At 41.1% G+C, this 19,497-nt stretch overlaps 1 protein-coding gene across 7 annotated transcripts in view; it reads left to right on the forward strand.

Annotated features, from left to right (window-relative positions):
• Positions 1-10,203: 10,203 nt before the first annotated feature.
• Fgf1 (fibroblast growth factor 1) overlaps positions 10,204-19,497 on the forward strand; it is a 94,595-nt gene continuing 85,301 nt past the window's right edge. For 5 of the 7 annotated variants that reach the window (XM_046460357.2, XM_046460358.2, XM_046460356.2 and 2 more), the window contains exon 1: positions 10,205-10,584. The gene's annotated coding sequence lies outside the window, so the exon portion shown is untranslated. Of the gene's footprint in view, positions 10,585-19,497 lie in introns of all 7 variants that reach the window. The other 2 variants (XM_058584260.1, XM_046460355.2) reach the window with 2 other exon arrangements.

The raw sequence follows: 19,497 nt of genomic DNA on the forward strand, positions 1-19,497 counted from the left end.
CAAATCTTCTGAACTGGAAATGAGGAAAACCACCCCATTCACAATATCCTCAAAAAAAAAAAAAACTTGGGAATCAACCTAACAAAAGAGGTGAAAGATTTATACAATGAAAACTACAGAACCCTAAAGAGAGAAAGAGAAGAAGATCTTAGAAGATGGAAAAATATACCCTGTTCATGGATAGGCAAAACTAACATCATCAAAAGGGCGATATTACCAAAAGTTCTCTATAGGTTCAATGCAATGCCAATCAAAATCCCAATGGCATTTCTTGTAGAAATAGTTAAAGCAATCATTAAATTCATATGGAAAAATAAAAGACCCAGAATAGCAAAAGCAATTCTAAGCAGGAAGTGTGAATCAGGAGGTATAGCAATACCAGATTTCAAACTGTACTACAGAGCAATAGTAACAAAAACAGCATGGTACTGGTACCAAAACAGGTGGGTGGACCAATGGTACAGAATAGAGGACACAGAAACCGATCCACAAAATTACAACTATCTTATATTCGATAAAGGGGCTAAAAGCATGCAATGAAGGAAGGATAGCATCTTCAACAAATGGTGCTGGGAAAACTGGAAATCCATATGCAACAAAATGAAACAGAATCCCTTTCTCTCACCATGCACAAAAGTTAGCTCAAAATGGATCAAAGAGCTTGATATCAAATCAGAGACTCTGCATCTGATAGAAGAAAAAGTTGGCTCTGATCTACATATTGTGGGGTCGGGCTCCAAATTCCTTAATAGGACACCCATAGCACAAGAGTTAAAAACAAGAATCAACAAATGGGACTTACTCAAACTAAAAAGTTTTTTCTCAGCAAGAGAAACAATAAGAGAGGTAAATAGGGAGCCTACATCCTAGGAACAAATTTTTACTCCACACACTTCAGATAGAGCCCTAATATCCAGAGTATACAAAGAACTCAAAAAATTAAGCAATAAGAAAACAAATAACCCAATCAACAAATGGGCCAAGGACCTGAACAGACACTTCTCAGAGGAGGATATACAATCAATCAACAAATACATGAAAAAATGCTCACCATCTCTAACAGTCAGAGAAATGCAAATAAAAACCACCCTAAGATACCATCTCACTCCAGTAAGATTGGCAGCCATTATGAAGTCAAACAACAACAAGTGCTGGCGAGGTTGTGGGGAAAAGGGTACACTTGTACATTGCTGGTGGGACTGCAAATTGGTGCGGCCAATTTGGAAAGCAGAATGGAGATTCCTGGGAAAGCTGGGAATGGAATCACCATTTGACCCAGCTATTGCCCTTCTTGGACTATTCCCTGAAGACCTTAAAAGAGTGTACTATAGGGATACTGCTACATCGATGTTCATAGCAGCACAATTCACAATAGCTAGACTGTGGAACCAACTTAGATGCCCTTCAATAGATGAATGGATTAAAAAACGTGGCATTTATACACAATGGAGTATTACTCAGCACTAAAAAATGACAAAACATGGAATTTGCAGGGAAATGGATGGCATTAGAGCAGATTATGCTAAATGAAGCTAGCCAATCTCTAAAAAACAAATGCCAAATGTCTTCTTTGATATAAGGAGAGCAACTAAAAACAGATCAGGGAGAAAGAGCATGAGAAAAACATTAACATTAAACAGGGACAAGAGGTGGGAGGGAAAGGGAGAGAGAAGGGAAATTGCATGGAAATGGAAGGAGACCCTCAGGGTTATACAAAAGTACATATAAGAGGAAGTGAGGGGAAAGGGAAAAAAAACAAGGGAGAGAAATGAATTACAGTAGATGGGGTAGAGAGAGAAGATGGGAGGTGAGGGGAGGGGGGATAGTAGAGGATAGGAAAGGTAGCAGAATACAACAGTCACTAGTATGGCAATATGTAAAAACGTGGATGTGTAACTGATGTGATTCTGCAATCTGTATACGGGGTAAAAATGGGAGTTCATAACCCACTTGAATCAAATGTATGAAATATGATATGTCAAGAGCTTTGTAATGTTTTGAACAACTAATAAAAAATAAATAAAAAGGGGCTGGGGCATAGCTCAGAGGCAAAAATCCCCTGTGTTCAATCCCCAGTACCACCAAAAAAAAAAAAAAAGAAGAAAGAAGAAGAAGAGGAGGAGAAGGACAAAGGAAGAGGAAGAGGAAAGCATAAGAAGAAGAAACATATCTAAAACATTAGTATTAAAAATGTTGAACTGAAAGGGTAAAAAATGTAAATAATAAAATCATATTAATATTAATAATATCTATATTAATATCAATGTAGACTTTGAAGCAAGAAGCATTGCTAATGCTAAAGAATGCACAAAGAGGAACCCTTCCATACTCATTCTATGAGGCCAATATCACCCTGATACCAAACCAAAGACACTTCAAGGAAAGAAAACATCAGACCAATATCCCTGATGAACATAGATGCAAAAATTCTCAATAAAATTCTGGCAAATTGCATTCAAAAATATATTTAAAAGATAGTGCACCACGATCAAGTGAGGTTCATCCCAGAGATGCGGGGTTGGTTCAACATATGGAAATCTATAAATGTAATTCATCATATTAATAGACTTTAAAAAAAGAATCGTATGATCTTCTCAATAGATGCAGAAAGAACATTTGACAAAATAGAGCACACCTTCATATTCAAAACTCTAGAAAAACTAGGGGTAGTAGGAACACACCTCAACATTGTAAAAGCTATATGTGGTAGTAGGAACAAATGTGACTCCATTTTGTTTTGTGACTTCATCCTGTAAAACAACCATGCCAAGTAGAAGAGTCATGACTGGGGCAAGATGTTCTTTTCCTTTTGCTATAGAAACCTTTAAGAACACGGAACTACCTAATGAGGCATTGTTTCTGTAACTAGGGTAACGGGGCTCTGTTTCTGTAACTGGGGTGACTGGGCTAACTGTGATTGGTTAGGCTTCCCTCCACTTGACGGCACTGTCCCACTTCTGTAACCTGGCTTGCTTGCATTGGCTGGACCCCCAAACATCCCTTTTGCAGTTTTCAGGCTTATAAGGAGTGCCCTTGCAATTGTTCGGGTCTGATCAGGGGAACAGCTTTATGTTCTGGTCAGCCACCAGCGGTGTGCTTCAATAAAGGTTTGATTCAATTATACGTGAGTGGTCTGGAAGTCAGTTTATGAAACCCTGGGACGAAGCTTTAACTATAACTCATATGCTAAACTCAAGGCCAGCATCATTCTAAATAGAGAAAAATTGAAAGCATTCATTCTAAAAACTGGAACAAGACAAGGATGACCTCTTTCACCACTTCTAATCAATATCATCCTTGAAACTCTAGCCAGAGCAATTAGACAAAAGAAAGAAATTAAAGGGATACAAATAGGTAAAGAAAAACTCAAACTATCACTATTTGCTGATGACATGATTCTATATCTAGAAGATCCAAAAATTCCACCAGAAAACCTCTAGAACTAATAAATGAATTCAGCAAAGTAGCAGGATATAAAATCAAAACCCATAAATCAAACATATTTCTATATATCAGCAATGAATCCACTGAAAGAAATTAGAAAAACTACTCCATTCACAATATCCTTTAAAAAAATACCTGGGAATCAATCTAACAAAAGAGGTAAAAGACCTATACAATAAAAACTACAGAACACTAAAGAAAGAAATTGAAGAAAACGTCAGAAGATGGAAAGATCGCCCATGCTCCTGGATAAGCAGAATTAATATTGTCAAAATGGCCATATTACCAAAAGCATTATACAGATTTAATGCAATTCCTATTAGAATCCCAATGACATTCTTCATAGATATAGAAAAAGAAATCATGAAATTTATTTGGAAAAATAAGAGACCCTGAATAGCTAAAGCAATCCTTAGCAAAAAAAGTGAAGCAGAAGGCATCACAATCCAGACCTTAAACTATACTACAGAGCTATAGTAACAAAAACAGCATGATATTGGCACCAATATAGACTTGTAGACCAATGGTACAGAATAGAGGTCACAGAGACATATCCACATGAATATGGTTATGTCATACTAGACAAAAGTGACAAAAAATTCACTGGAGAAAAGTAGCTTAGTGAACAAATGGTGCTGGCAAAACTGGAAATCCAAATGTAGCAAAATGAAATTAAACCTCTATCTCTCAGGCTGCACAAAAATCAACTCAAAGTGGATCAAAGACTTAGGCACTAGAACAGAGACCTTGAGCCTAATAGAAGGAAAAAACAAGCCCAAATCTTCACTATGTCTGCCTAGGATCTGACTTCCTTAACAAGACCCTAAAATGCAACAAGTAAATCAAGAATCAATAAATAGGATGAATTCAAATTAAAAAGCTTCTTCTCAGCAAAGAAAACAATTACGTGAGGAGAGAGCCTACAGATTGGGATCACATGCACCTCTGATAAGACATTAATCTCTAGGATATATAAAGAACTAAAAAAAAACTTAGCACCAAAACCCCCCACAAATAACCCAATAAATGGGCTAAGGAACTGAACAGAAGAAGAAATACAATTGATCAACAAATATATGAAAAGGTGTTCAACATCTCTAGCAATTAGAGAAATGTAAATCAAAACTACTCTTAAGATTTCATCTCACTCCTGTCAGAATGGCGATCATCAAGAATACAGGCAACAATAAATGTTGGCGAGGATGTGGGGTGGAAGGTACACTCATACATTGCTGGTGGGACTGCAAATTGGTGCAACCACTATGGAAAGCAGTATGGAAATTCCTCAGAAAACTGGGAATGGAACCACCATTTGACCCAGCTATCCCACTCCTTGGTTCATACCCAAAATACTTAAAATCAGCATACTACAGTAATGCAGCCATGTCAATGTTTATAGCAGTTCAATTCACAACAGCTAAACTATGGAAGCAGCCTAGTTGTCCCTCAATAGGTGAATGGATAAAGAAAATGTGGTGTATATACTCAATGGAATATTACCTAGCTTTAAAGAAGAGTGAAATTATGGCATTTTCTGGAAAATGGATGGAATGGGAGAATATCCTGCTAAGAAAAATAAGCCTATCCCCCCCCAAAAAAGTCCGAATGTTTCCTCTAATATGCTAATGCTAATTCACAATAAGGCGGGGGTGGGGGGCAGTAGAGGAGAATAGCATTACCTTAGATTAGGTAGAGGGGATTGAAGGGAGGGGAGAGGAGGGCATGTGGGGATAGGAAAGATAGTAGAATGAAACAGACATTAATACTTTATGTGTGTGTGGTGTGTGTGTGTGTATGACCAATATAATTCTACAACATGTACACTCAGAAAAACGAGAAATTATATCTCATCTATGTATCATATATCAAAGTGCATAAATGCATTCTATTGTCTTGTGTAACTAATTAAAACAAATAAAAAATTTTAAAAAGAATGCATGAAGATTAAAAAATTTAATTCACAAGGAAAATAACAACAACTATAAAACTTGTACACATCCTATAAGGTAGTTCCAAAAATATAAAACTAACATTGACAAAATCTTAAGAAGAAATGAGTAAAGATATTGATTATTTGAACAAGATTGGCAAACCTGATTTAGTGGACATACCATTACACCTAACAATTACCTAAGTCATGTTCCCCAAATATTTATGATATACTACTTAAAATTCCCCACTTCATTTTATATTAGGTATAGCCATGTGACTTGTTTTGGTCAATGAAGTGTGAGCAGAGCATCTTCCAGTGTATTGGTAAACAGGTCTCCCATTTTCCTTCTTGAAAGCAGAGATCTGGAAATCCTTGGATCCAGGTCCTTGGGTGAGGATGATTTGGACCCAAGTTTCCCAGCCAATTTGCAAATGGACATGTCGATGTTGGTTACAGAGCAATAAATCATTGCTATTTTAAGTCACTCAGATTTGGGGATTATTTATAGCCACAGTATGACCTACTCTATCTTGACTAATACAGGTAGACAAACAGAAGGACTGTTTCCCAGGCAGAGAAGTGAGCTTGTTGTGAAAAAGTATGACATGCTGAAATTCTGGTGAGTTCACTGTGGCTTAAATTCCGGGAAGTGAGAATGGGAATAGGGGTGAAATGTAGAAAGCATATCCTGGAAGAGCTCATGAAGACTGGCTATGGGCATGTTTTGAAGATCCTTGGGTTTAATAATAAGCAATAGATGTTACTGTAGAAGTTGAAAACTCAAGAAGTTAGTGACTATTTGGGGGCAGTAATGGAGAGGATGAATTGGGGTAGAATCTAATCAGTGTGGAGGGAGGAATTAGGTAAAGAGCTATTACCAATGGCTTGCCATTATACCATAAATATATAACTATCCATCTGTTGATATTTAAGTTGTTTGCACAATTACAAACATGCTTTGGCACCTTCCTTGTGAGTAATATCTATATATTTTACTATCTTCCTTCCTCAGGCAGCTAGATAACTTTTGCCATCATTCCAGTGGTGAGAATTTCAGGCAAGGTAATAGAGAAAAACAACTAGGAATGCTATTTGAGGTCACAATTTTGTTTAGAGGCTGCCTGGTATGTCTCAATTATGCTCAAAGGTATTTTGACCTTACACAAAGTCAATCCATATTATAAATCAGTGGTCCTTGTTATGGATTAGATATGAGGTGACCCCCAAATCTCCTGTCAATGCAAGAATAGTCAGAGGTGAAATGATCAGATTATGATGACTGTAACCTAATCAGCCCATCCTAGTTTGAATGGATTAACCAGTGCCTTGAACATAGAAGACATCGGGTAAGTATTTGTTCAATGAATGAATGACTGAACCAAAAAAATGAGTGAATTCTTACCACTGTAGGTACTAATCAGGCTTGTCCTTCGCCCATCTGTAACAGGATTTCTTACCCTTGGCATTATTGACTTCTAGAGCCATATAATTCTTTGAGGGGGGACAGGGGAGGCTGTCCTATGCATTGTAGAATGTTAAGCAGCCTCTCTGGCCTCACTTACTAAATGCTACTGGCACAATTCTAGTTACATAACTAAAAATGTCTCCGGAAATTGTCAAAGATCTCCTGGGGGAAAATCACTACTGGTTGAGAACTGTTTTAGTCAACTTTTGGTAACTGTGACCAAAATACCCAACAAGAACAATTTTGAGGAGGGAAAGTGTATTTGGGGCTCAACATTTCAGAGGTCTCAGTCCACAAATGGCTGACTCCACTGCTCGGGATCCACAGTGAGGCAGCACATCATGGGGGAAGGGCCCAGCAGAGGGACACTGCTCAGCTCATGGCAGGGTCAGGAAGCAGGATGTGGGGGTGATGGACCACAGGGAAGAACAATCCTTCTAGGGCATGTTCCAGTGACCCACCTTCTCCAACTATGCCCCACCTGCCTACAGTGACCATCCGGTTAATCCACTCAAACTAGGATGGGCTGATTAGGTTACAGTCATCATAATCTGATCATTTCACCTCTGACTATTCTTGCATTGACAGGAGATTTGGGGGTCACCTCATATCTAACATAACAAGGACCACTGATTTATAATATGGATTGACTTTGTGTAAGGTCAAAGTACCTTTGTGAAAGCAACTAATTCTAGAAACATTGATCCTTCTTCCCCTGAATCTCCCTATGTTAAAATGGCCTTTCTTCCTAGGTTTTCTGTCTATTTGTAAAGATTCTTGGATACCTTACTTTTGGTCTAGATTTCATTTCTCTAGGGCCACCTTACCTGACTTTACCTTGCATCCGGTAGATCACCATTACACATCGTTAATGTCCATTATGCATTTCCCAGTCAACAAATATGCTTCTTTGGTGGTGCTTATCAAAGACCAATTTTTGGCCAGTTGTAATGGTACACACAGATGCATGAGAAGCGGAGGCAGAAAGATCACAAATTTGAGGCTGGTCTGGTCATCTTAGAGAGATCCTGTCTCAAAACAGAAAAAAAAAAGGTGGGGGAGGAGAACTGGAGATGTAGCTAAGTGGTACAACACTTCTGGGTTCAATTCCCGGTACTGAACAAAAAAAGGTGCATTCTTATATTTATTTGAGTAATTATTGAATGAATCTATTTCTAACTGTCAAAGAATTTGGCATGTAGCTTGTTAGGTTTTGCTCATAATTATTATCTCTAGTGTCCCAAACAAGGCTTAACACATAGTAGGTCCTCAATGTGTATTGAGTGCATGGATGGATGACAACCATTATCAGTTGGCAATACTCAACACTAGGGCACAACAACCTTCAGGATTTTTTTTTTCTTTTGATACTAGGGATTGAACCCAGGGGTGCTTAACCACTGAGCCACAACCCCAGCCCTGTTTTTTATTTTTTATTTTTATTTTGGAAGGGTTTCTCTAACTTGCTTAGGGCTTCACTAAATTGCCAAGGCTGGCTCTGAACTTGCAATCCTCCTGCCTCAGCTTCCAGAGCTGCTGGTATTATAGGTATTTGCCACCACCCTGGCTAACCTTCATGAAGTTTTGCTCTTGTGCCTTCTAAAACAATTGTGAAAAACAATGTTACTGGTATACACCTTTCAAACTTTATATGTTAATTTTCAGATTAAGTTTATGTGGTTTGAAGGTTATTACTTCCACCATATTTTAAATATCAGAATTTTAAAATTAAATTATGACATCATTCTTTAAGTACACCTATTTTTCTGTTATTTTTATTCCAAGATTCTCTTTGATTTGCTCCACAATTATATCCTCTGACATTAAAGGTATGGAAGAAAAAGTTGTCAAATGAAAAAAATGCCTAATGAGTCATTAAAGGAAGTTGAATTAAACCATCAAAGGAAGCTTTCAGTTTGGGAACCTGGAGAATTTTACACCTGAGAAAAAGGTACCTTATGAAGATTTGCAGAACAACCAGGATGTCTTTACTTTTATATACTAGGAGAAGAATTATTATTATTAACACAACCATGTTCTAAGGTAAACCAGTTTTAGGAAGGAGTATTCACAGAAACAGAGAACCTGAAAATTGATCCTCTGAAAAATCATTCTTGGTAAGGCTGAAGACTACTATCCTGGGGTAATGCAGCCCAATAGCCCACAGAGGGCAGTGTTGGACAAGCTGTTGGGCTCCATGGCTGGCTATACCTCAGACAGCAGAAAAGGCAATTTGGCTTGTATTCAGTGGGGGCCTTGCCCTGGCCTCTCTAGTGTGTGTGTTTGCACAGTGAATTATTCATAGGAAATGCCTCCAATAAGAATGGAGGCTAGAGATCCTCCATTCACCTAAAATCAGGGCCAGGGGCTGTAAAAACCTTAATCTCTTTTCCCTGTAAGAACTGAATTTAGGAAAGAAATCAAGGATTATAGTTATGGGTCTGAGTCAACCATAAGTTTTTTGTTTTTGATCTTATTAAATGAAAGCAGCAGAGAAATTTCAACACTTATAGGAAGCAGCAGAGCAAAATGATCAAGAGCCCCCAACTCTGTAGTCAGACAGTCCAGAGCTCTGATCTCACTATAGGCTTTCCAAAGGTTAAATTCAGGGCCATTCCTAACCTCAGCTTTCCTGGCTGTCAGATAGCAACAATGCCACCTTCCTGGTAGGCTGCTGTGAGAATTAGAGACCAGACATGAAAGGTGCTCAGCATGTGAATGGCATTTAGCGTGAGCTCAGTAATTACAGTGATGGTGGTAAAGATGATAATATGGAATTGGCATTTGGTCGGGCATGCCTGTTTCAGTTCTCCATTCGTGTCCAAAGAGGAAGAATCAGAGGTGAAAAATCAAGCAATTTCAATGTTGTTAAGTTTTACAAGCCTAGGAGTTGGAAGCAGGAACAACCATGGGAGGAAAGCAGAAACTTAGAGTCCACCATCTCCCTCAACATAGCTTACACATGCCTTCCAGGGTTGCCCCAATGTTGACGAGAGGGTCTCTGAGACTCAAAAATAGGGTGTATGATTACTTGACATGGTCACCAGCTCAGAAACACTGGCCTGCCTCTGGTAATGATTTTTTTCCATTACATTTATCCCCTGTGAAACCTCAAAGGGTAGCAGTCAACTAGTTGGAGAAAAAAATTAGTTAAGTTGCACAAATTGCTTGTAGCAAGACCCTCACTCCTTCCTCTGCTTGGCATGGGGGAAAAGGATCAGGGACTAGATCATGCCCAGAGAGGGGCATGGAGACGATTTGAATGAGATATTTGTCCTTTCACCTGGCAGCTGTCCAGCCCCCAAATAGCTCGTGTGTCAGTCCAAAAATAAGATCACATGAGTGGGAGAGAGAGAAGTTCACGAGTGCTTGTCCTTGGGCTTCCTATGGGCACACCAGCTCAGCTGCGTGATAGTGCTCAGGACACATTCCCTCCCCAAGCCCCCAAAGCCAGGAGGCCAACCTGCTATCAGGGAGGGTGCGTGGTATGTGTCACTGAGCCCTTCTCTCAGGGCTTCTTGGAGCTCTACTCACACCAAAAAGGGAGCAAGGAGAGTGAGGACCAGCGAATCCAATAACTTCCAAGGGGATAAGGGCATCGCCTCCTTTCTTGAAGGACACTCCCTTCTGATGGTGATGGGAACTCCCTTCCTCCTGCATCGGCCTGCCTGCAGTACAGTGTGAATGCTGCAGCAGCGACCAGGGCCCCAGAAAGACAGCGCCCCAGAGTCCAGGCAAAGAGGTGAGTGCATCTGTTTCTGTAGGGTTGGGATTGCTACAGACTGTCACCTGGCTTCAGGCTTGGGCTCAGCACGAATGCTCTTCCCCATCCCCCATGCCTTCCTCCTCCCTTCCTGGGTCTGGGCCTGTGGCAGGCTTGAGGCTCTGTGATGATGCTGGTATAAAAGATTCTCTCCTGCAGAGGCCAATTGACTCCCAGAAAGAACTAGGCAGGTCTAGTTCTTAGCGGGAAAGCAGGAAGTGATTCCTACCAAGAGAATTATCTTTGCTGAGATCCAAGAAGATGTGTACCAGGAAATCGTTAGACAAATCCCATGACAGTAGAGTTAATGCTTCATTTTAAAAAGCACTGCATGAAATAGGAAATAAAAGGATGCCAGCCGATTCTTTGTTATTAGGCAAAAAGGAAAAACGAAAACGGGATCTGCAGAGCTTCCTCTCCCCATCTCTTCCTGACTCCTTGGAGCCCTGCAAAACATGCCTAACAGATCCGAGAACTCATTACCCTGGTTGAGAACAACGGGAATAAAATCAAGAGTCTGGGGAGAACTGCTCTGTAAGCAGAATCAAGGCACAAGGAGGTGGAACCAGTGTTACAGCTCGGTCTCCCCTTCCAATGTTTCTGCACACCCAAGCACATCACATGGATGTGTGCCTATTTAGGGATGTGTACTGAGGCCACTATTCTTTGCACCTGCGTACTGTTATCCTGGACACAGACTGTGCCTGGGCTGTGGACTACAAATATCCATGCTGAGAAGTCTGAGGGCAGCCTGTATTCTTTTAGTGACCATAGACTGAAATTCATTTGGAAGGGTCTTGGGCAAAAAGAGAAAAACTTTGTTTTCTCTTATGTAACTGAAAAGCCAAGGTTTTGGTCAGGTAGGTCAGGTATGCAGACAGTGGCCTCCTGAATCTGCGTTTCTCATCTCTTGGCCTTGTGACCACTATGTCATTCTGTTTCCAGGAGGACTTGCTTTGTGGTGGTAACATGATTGCCTGCGGCTCAGGCTCACACCCTCCTTGGAGGGCCATCCTGCAAGAACAGGTGCTTCTCATACCCAAGGTTCCTACCCAGAGTTTCAGGATTGCTTCTCATAGATCTGGTGTGGGGATTGCACAGTTAGGGGTGTTGTCACTCCCATCCAAAACCACATGCAGTCCCAGGAGGAGGGCTGGGGGTAGATGTAGGGTGGTCAAGGTCAGTGGTGGTCACTGTGTTGCTCTTTTTGCAATGGTCTAGAGTGAGAGTCAAAGTTCCTCCAATATAACTCCTCCTCCTTCTTTCACTCCACAAAAATGCATTTGTAACAGAAGGTTTCATAGGAAGGATAATTATTACTAGGACAGGTGATGAAAAGACCCCATGCATGTCATTCATAAAGACCCTAAATACCAGGGAAGCCACAGATGCCAGTTTGCCTAGCTCAGTCTCTAGCCACGCACCATACCCCAACCTGCCTGGGCCCCAGACTGCCCGTGCTCTCCTGGGTCTCCTTTCCCCTCACCCATCCCTGCTCAGGTCTGTTTCTCCTGTACTGATGTGAAATCATCTTGCCTCGCAAGGACCAGCCTCAGTGCTGCTTCCCTTTGGGCCCTTGTCTGGCTCTTCCAGAATTTTCTGCAGTCTCTCCTCTTTGAACCTGAACCAGGTGTCAGGATTATTGTTTACTGTTTGCATGTTCTTTAAGAACTTCATGTTCTCCGTTTCTCTCCCAACTTGAATTTCACATTCATGGGAGAAAATTAAATTTTGTCTCTAGTCTTGTCTGTGCTAGTTAACAAAGAGTAGGTGCCCAAGTAAGTGAGTCCAATTCAATTGGCCAATAGAGAATGAGCCTCCCTAAATAGTTAGGAAGGATGGCTAGATTGCTTAGGCCCTAAATTCTGGCTTTAAAAGTCGTTTCATGACTGTGGCAGACATTGATTGAGTTCAGAATGCATGCGGAGCCCCTAGAGGTGTCATCTCAGCACTCCTTCTGGCAACCCTACCAGGCAGGGACTGTTATTGTCCCATTTAGCAAATAGGGAAACTGAGTCTCAAATAAGGAAGTCACTGTCCTAGAACATATAGCTAGGAAGTGGGGACGCTGGGGTTAGAACTCAGACAAGCCTGTCATCTCAGTTCCTATGCCAGTCAGCATTTACGTGCTAATTAGTCAGATTTCCTGCTGCAGAGGGGTGGGCTGCAGTGATTGTTCAGATGGCCTGAGGAAGCTCAGCTATTTCTCGGACCCTTCGCCACCTGGCCTTTCAGTGCCTCTATGAGGGGAGGTTCTTATTAGATTCTACCCAGGGGTATGAGTGCAGGCCCCTGCCCCAGAGCCAACAAAGGGTCAAGGGGTCAGGGATTTCACAAAAGGAGGTGCCTCTGGAGCTCTGTAGAGAGCGAGGTGCTTTTTAATTAGTGGCAAAACGTTGGCTGGAGCAGGCTTTAGAATGTTAACTTGCTCCTCTGGCCACCAGTCATAAGGCATGAACCTTTTCTTTCCCCTGCCCCTGACTAGGGTGACCAAGCTGGGGGCTTTGCCTCAGGGGCAGCTGACAGGATTTGGATGGCAACAAAATTCTGATCTCAAAGGAAATCAAAATATTGAGAAAACATGTTTATTATACCCACTATGCCCTTACATTACAAGCCACAGGCCTCTGGCTGTGCTGGCAAAACCCTGGTCTGAGCGCATGCTGTGAATTGGACATGCACAAGCTTGTTCATATGAGTTAGTGTCTTCAAAAGAGCAGATCCTATTTGATTTACGTCATTTTGTTTATCTTCACAACATCCTGTGAGAGGGCTAAAGAACTGGTGTTCTCACCTGCCTTGCCTCTATTGATGGCACAATTGAGGCAGTGAGACTGAGCACATCTTGAAACTGTACCCCAGGTCCCAGACTGGGAATGGAAGTTTTCTGAGGTCTTTAGGATCCAGGTCTGCTGGCTTCTCCATGAGGTTAAGATAGGTGATAAGTAGATAAATAAACACACATACATGTGTATATGTATTACATAACATCATATGTCATGTGTTACATGTATCATATATGCAATATACACACTTGTATATTATATTTCGTACATTATGTGTATATGTATATATACGTTATACCTACATATATGTATATAAATTATATCTATATGAAATATATACATATAATCCTTAACAGAAAAAAACATAAGAGAAATGAATACTTGTTTATACAAAGTCTATATTCATACAAAGACTTGCCATGAACATTCACAACAGATTTGTGTGTGTGTGCATGTGTGTGTGTTCCTGGGGATTGAACTCAGGGGCACTGTACCAGCCCTTTTTCGCGTTTTTTATTTTGAGACAGAATCTCCCCATGTTGCCAGGTTGACCTTGAATTTGGATTCTCCTGCCTCAGCTTTCAGAATAGCTGGAATTACAGTTGTGGACCATTGTACCCGGGAATAGCAGCATTATTGAAATAGCCAGACAGAGGGAACATGCAAATATACACTAGCTGATGAATGGATCAGTAAAATGTATTGCATTCATACGATGAAATATTTAGCAATAAAAAGGAAAGAAATTTTGATATGCTACAACATAGGTAAAGCTTGAAGACATTATGCTAAGGGGAAAAGTTCATATTGTATGGTTCTGTTTATAGGAAATGGTCAGAACAGGAAAATCTAAAAAAGTAGCTTAGTGGTTGCCTGAATCTGAAAGGAAGCGGGAATGGGGAATGACTATTCATGGGTTTAGGGGTTCTTTTTGGGTGACAAAAATATTCTGAAATGATAGTGATGAGTGTTACCCAGCTTTGTGAAAATATCCAGTTTGTCCACTTTAAATGGATGAGAAATATGATATGTGATTTATAACTCAATATAGTTGTTTAAAAAACATCTCAAACCAAGCTGGGCTGGGTGGGCTCGGTGGTGCATGCCTGTAATCTCAGTGATTTGGGAAGCTGAGTCAAGGGGATTGCAAGTCCGAGACCAGCCTCAGCAATTTAGGAAGGGCTAGAGATGTAGCTCAGTGGTAAGTACCCCTGGGTTCAATCCCCAGTACAAAAAAAAAAAAATCCCAAACCACTGCTAGTGGAATCATGAACTTAGTGACAGTTTTGCTGAAGGATGTAGTCCTACCCTGTCTGCTCTGATAAGCTCACGTCTTGCTCCCTAGAGCCTGGCCACAGACCACTCACATAATTCCAGTGGAAAGACAATAGATGGAACAGATGGCTCCATAGATTTCTCCCTGGAGGCTGAACCAAGAAGATCCCCACTCCCTTTTGTAAAGGTCATTATAAATTTTATGGAATCAATCTCATTCTATTTTCACTTCTGGGTTTCAAATCATGCTACAAAAAGTATTCCCCATTCTAAGGTGATAAATCTCATTAATGTTTTCCTCTAAGATCATTCTTCTTATATTTAATCCTCTGATTAAATCAGGGATTTAAATAACCAATGGGATCCAGACTGGTTTTGTTTGTTTTGCCAATAGCAAGCCAGTTATTAAATCAGGAGTTGGGGCATCTTCTAACTTCCTGAAATTAAACATAAAAACGTGTGTGAGAGCATGTGGATGTGTGGACGTGTGTGTACAGCATGTGTACCCACATTTATTTTCCTGGGGAATAGGGTTGTAGATCTTGTAAGTTGCTCGAAGGGTTTTGTGACTTGGAAAAACCACTGGGTTTTATCCATTTCACAACCTGGTGGGGTCCAGGTACTGAACTGGTTAGAATGTTCCAGTGCATTGAGGCTGAATCTGAAACCAGATTTGTAATGCAGGGGAGGCCTGTCTGAACACTCCTGGGGAGGTCCTCTGTCACATTCCACAGGAACAGCACCACCTTTTGGCTTGACTACCTGCTGAGGCAGGGGACAAAGAGTGACTGTCACTGGCTCCTCTTGGGCCTATAAAGCTTTAGAGTTTTAATATCCAGCTGACAAATCCAAGGAGCAGATTAACCATATTATCTGACAAAGCTCAGGACTTTCCTGTCACAGAAAATGTTGCTACAGAGAAGTGGCACAGCCTCATGTGCAGGCCTTGCACAAAGAGGTACAGGCAATGCCCACAGTGTGCCGGGCATTGTCCAGACTGGTGGCTCTCCAAGCACTGTCACCACACCAGCAACTGGAGAACTTGTTAGGAAGGCAAATTCTAACGTGGTGGATCCACCCCAGACCTACCGAATTAGGAAACCCAGCAATCTCTATTTTTTATAATTAATTAATTAATTTTAATTAGGTATATATGACAGCAGAATGCCTTTTGATTCATTGAACACAAGTGTGGCACAACTTTTCATTTCTCTGGTTGTACATGATGTAGCGTCGCACCATATGTACAGTCATACATGTACTTGGGTAATGATGTCCATCTCATTCCACCATCTTTCCTGCCCGCATGCCCCCTCCCCACCCCTCCCACCCCTTTGCCCAATCAAAGTTTCTCCATTTTCCCCATGACCACCCCTCCCCCATATGGATCAGCATCCACTTATCAGAGAGAACATTCGGCCTTTGGTTTTTTGAGATTGGGTTACTTCATGCTAAACAATCTCTATTTTAACAACCCTCAAGGTGAGTCTAGTGCACATCCAAGTTTGTGAAACACTTGGTGTATAATAGCAAAGAGATAAAGTCCCCGCTCTCATGGAGTTTCAGTATGCATGGCAGGGGTGATTAAAAACATTTTATGAATGTTACAATTTTCAGATATTTATAAGTTCTGTAAAAAAAAAAAAGAAAGCAGGTGGATGTGGAGGACAGTGAGGAGGGGTGAGTTTAGAACAGGTGGTCAGGCAGGAGATGGTCTGAGCTGAGACCAGAAGGACAAGAAAAAGCCAGCCATGCAAGGAATCTAGCAGCAGAAAATAAATGTGTACATTCCAGGTAGAGGAAACAGACAGCAAATGCAAAGGCCCTGGGGTATGACCAAGCTTGGCTCATAGAAGGAGCAATGTCACTAGAGCACAGTGAGCAAAGGGTAATGCATAGGGAGTAAACTTGGAGAGGCTTGAACTTAGTGTTCAAGCTTAGTTCTTGCTCTCAGTGCAAGGGAAAGGCATTGGACAGATTTGAACAAAGAAGGATGTAATGTAATTTACCTTTTCCCAATGAACTTCTAGAATGAACTATAAAAGCTAAGGGCAGAAGCAGGAGGCAAGTTAGGGGGTGTTGCAGTAATTCAGGCAAGAAATGGACTGATTTGCAGAGATCTATTATTAAGTGAAAAAAATGATGCAGGGTATTGTACACAGTAAACTATTTTTAAACACACACACACACACACACACACATTTCCCCTGAAAAGACCTCCCACCCTCACACAAAATTAAAAGTGGTTATTTTGGGGGAAGAAAAGGGTTACTGAGGATCATGTTGTACTTCTCTGTACATTAAGCATTTTTATCATGTACAAGAAGTTTTCCTTTTATTTAAGAATAAAATATTTTAAAATATTTAAAAATAGAATACACAATGAGTGATCAACATCAGAGAGAAGCAGCCCACGTCCCATGGGTAGGCCCCTTTCCGAGCATCTCGCCTGGATGTTGGTGGAGATCTGGCTGACAAACTGGGGCAGAGTCCCATTCTTGGGTTACTGTAGGACTGGGACAAGGCGTCTCTGTTCTTGAGAGCCACTGGACCCAGTTTCTGTCCTGCGGCTCTGGTGTTAGGTCAGGTCTCCTTGGACAATGATTGCCATTTCCCATCCATGTCTGCAGCATTTCCCAGGGCCCTCCATCCTCTTGGCAGCTGGCGCACCAGGATGCCAGGATGCCCTTCATTTAACTGCCTGATTGGACATAAACAGAAGGAAATGCTCTGTTGGGGAAAGAGAGTGGCGTGCAGCATCTGATTTCTCCTGTCAGCTGATTAGGATTTGTTGTGCCTGAACAAGGTTGAATGAGATTAGGAAGAAAACACACTGGGCCTGGTGTGCGTTTCAGAGAATGGCATCATTTCTGTAAACAGGAGGAATGAAGGGGGAAATTGTAAAGCAAATATCCAATGTAAGTCTGAAGATTCAAGGACAACTCTGTTGTCATGCATGACTGAAAAGCACAACAAGAACAAAAAGACTCAAGGACAAGTTGCCCGGCTATGTTATGCCAGGAGAGGAAGAAAACATGGGGGGCATTCTGAACCCTGCTATGTCTACCCATCATGCTCTGCTCCTGCTTTCAGGTCGGTGAAGTTAAAAAGCGAGGGTTTTAGGTCTGATTTTTCAGAGGCTCTGCAATGTCCCTTTCTTCCTTTGTCACCCTTCTAAAGCTCTCACGAAAGGTTTGGAGCTACTTTGTGTAATAGTTACTGCCTAGGTGCTCCATGTCCAGTCTTTTTCTTGGGATGTGGAAGCAGACCTCACCTCCAGTACCAGTACCCATGGTTCAGATGGGCATGACCCTGGCAAGCCCACATCTCTACGTATAAACATCCCAGGATTTTTGTTTGTTCCTGAAATCCATTCTTTTCTTCGTCTTTCTGCAATGGTAGTTTGGTTCTTATATTTGGTTTTATCATAGTAAAAAATAGCCTTTAAAGTAGTATAAGAGCTTTGAGGGAAGATATACTCTCTGTAACTTATGCTGTATAGGATCTAGTATACTGTGGCTATTTAATTAGTGGCTTTCATAGCTATTATTTCCGCAAACTATTTCCTGGCTCAGAGATGAAGGGTTATTCCGACACCAGACTTTTCTACTAGGTAATCTCAGAGTCCCTCCCTACTCTAAATAACAGTGGGGCTAAAAGCATCCACATTATCTTGTCTTAGGACTTAAGAAAAAAAAAACTTCAATGTATATTACTTAAGAGATAAATCTAGATCCTTGACACAGAAGTTGAAATAAATATTGAAATTGAGGGATGTTAAAATGAAATTTTAAGAAATTTCAACATTGAGAGAAATTATATTACAGTAAATATGTTAAGAAACTGAGGAGTCCTTATTTACCAGTATTTGGATCATGACATTGCTGAATACCCAACAAGAAGTAGAGACTGATAACGTATGTTAGTAACCAGGATTACATTTGCCTAAAAACTGTGTATGTGTGTGTGTGTGCGTGTGCACACGCGCTAAACAGTGTTTCACAACTGCATATAATAGAGAAATAAACTAAAATAATGATTTTGCTTTGTATCCTCAAACACCTGGACACATGCAATTGTCAAAATGATCCTGTGAGTTGGCAGAAATGATATGTCTTACTGATCTCCCTTAGGAAAGGGTGAATTTGGAGCCCTGGGCTGAGTTGCCTAGAAGGACCAATGACATCTGAAGTGGGGCGACCTGGTTTTGGTCACAGTGGGGACTTTAATTGGGATTGCAACCCAATCTTTTGGGTCTGCATCTTTTTTTAAATAGAAGTCTCTTTTTTTCCTTTGTGGTATTGGGGGTTGGACCCAGGGCCTTGTACATGGTAGGCAAGCACTCTACCACTGAGCTGTATCTCCATCTCTTTTTAAAATTTGAGAGAGGGTCTCTCTTGAGGCTGGCCTCCAGCTTGGAATCCTCTTGAGCCTTCTGAGTAGCTGGGAGTAGAGGTGTGGCCCCAAGCTCAACAGAGAGGTCTTTTGTCGCCTCATCAAAATACCACAAATTGGTGTTATAATCTGGGATCTTGTTTCCAAAGCTGGACAACTCTTGTATCTTACTCATCAGGCTGCTGAACTGTTCCTTTTTCAGAGACATAGATGCCACCCAAACATCTTCTGATATCCTTGTCTTATTTTGTGGCTTGTTGAATCAGGACAGCTGAATTTGATACAAGTTCACTGTCATTTCTTTCAAGGATTCTCAATTTTCTGGGCTTTAGAGACTAAAGAAGCAGCACCTGGGCTTCACTTGAACTCTGTGGAGGTATTTTTCTCCCAAGACATTTTGGATTTCAACAAGAGACCCATGGTCCGGAGTGAGGAC

The sequence above is a fragment of the Marmota monax genome, unplaced genomic scaffold, assembly GCF_021218885.2.
Source record: "Marmota monax isolate L192 unplaced genomic scaffold, Marmota_monax_Labrador192_F-V1.1 WCK01_AAM20220418_F8-fsc00006, whole genome shotgun sequence".
Lineage (NCBI taxonomy): Eukaryota > Metazoa > Chordata > Mammalia > Rodentia > Sciuridae > Marmota > Marmota monax.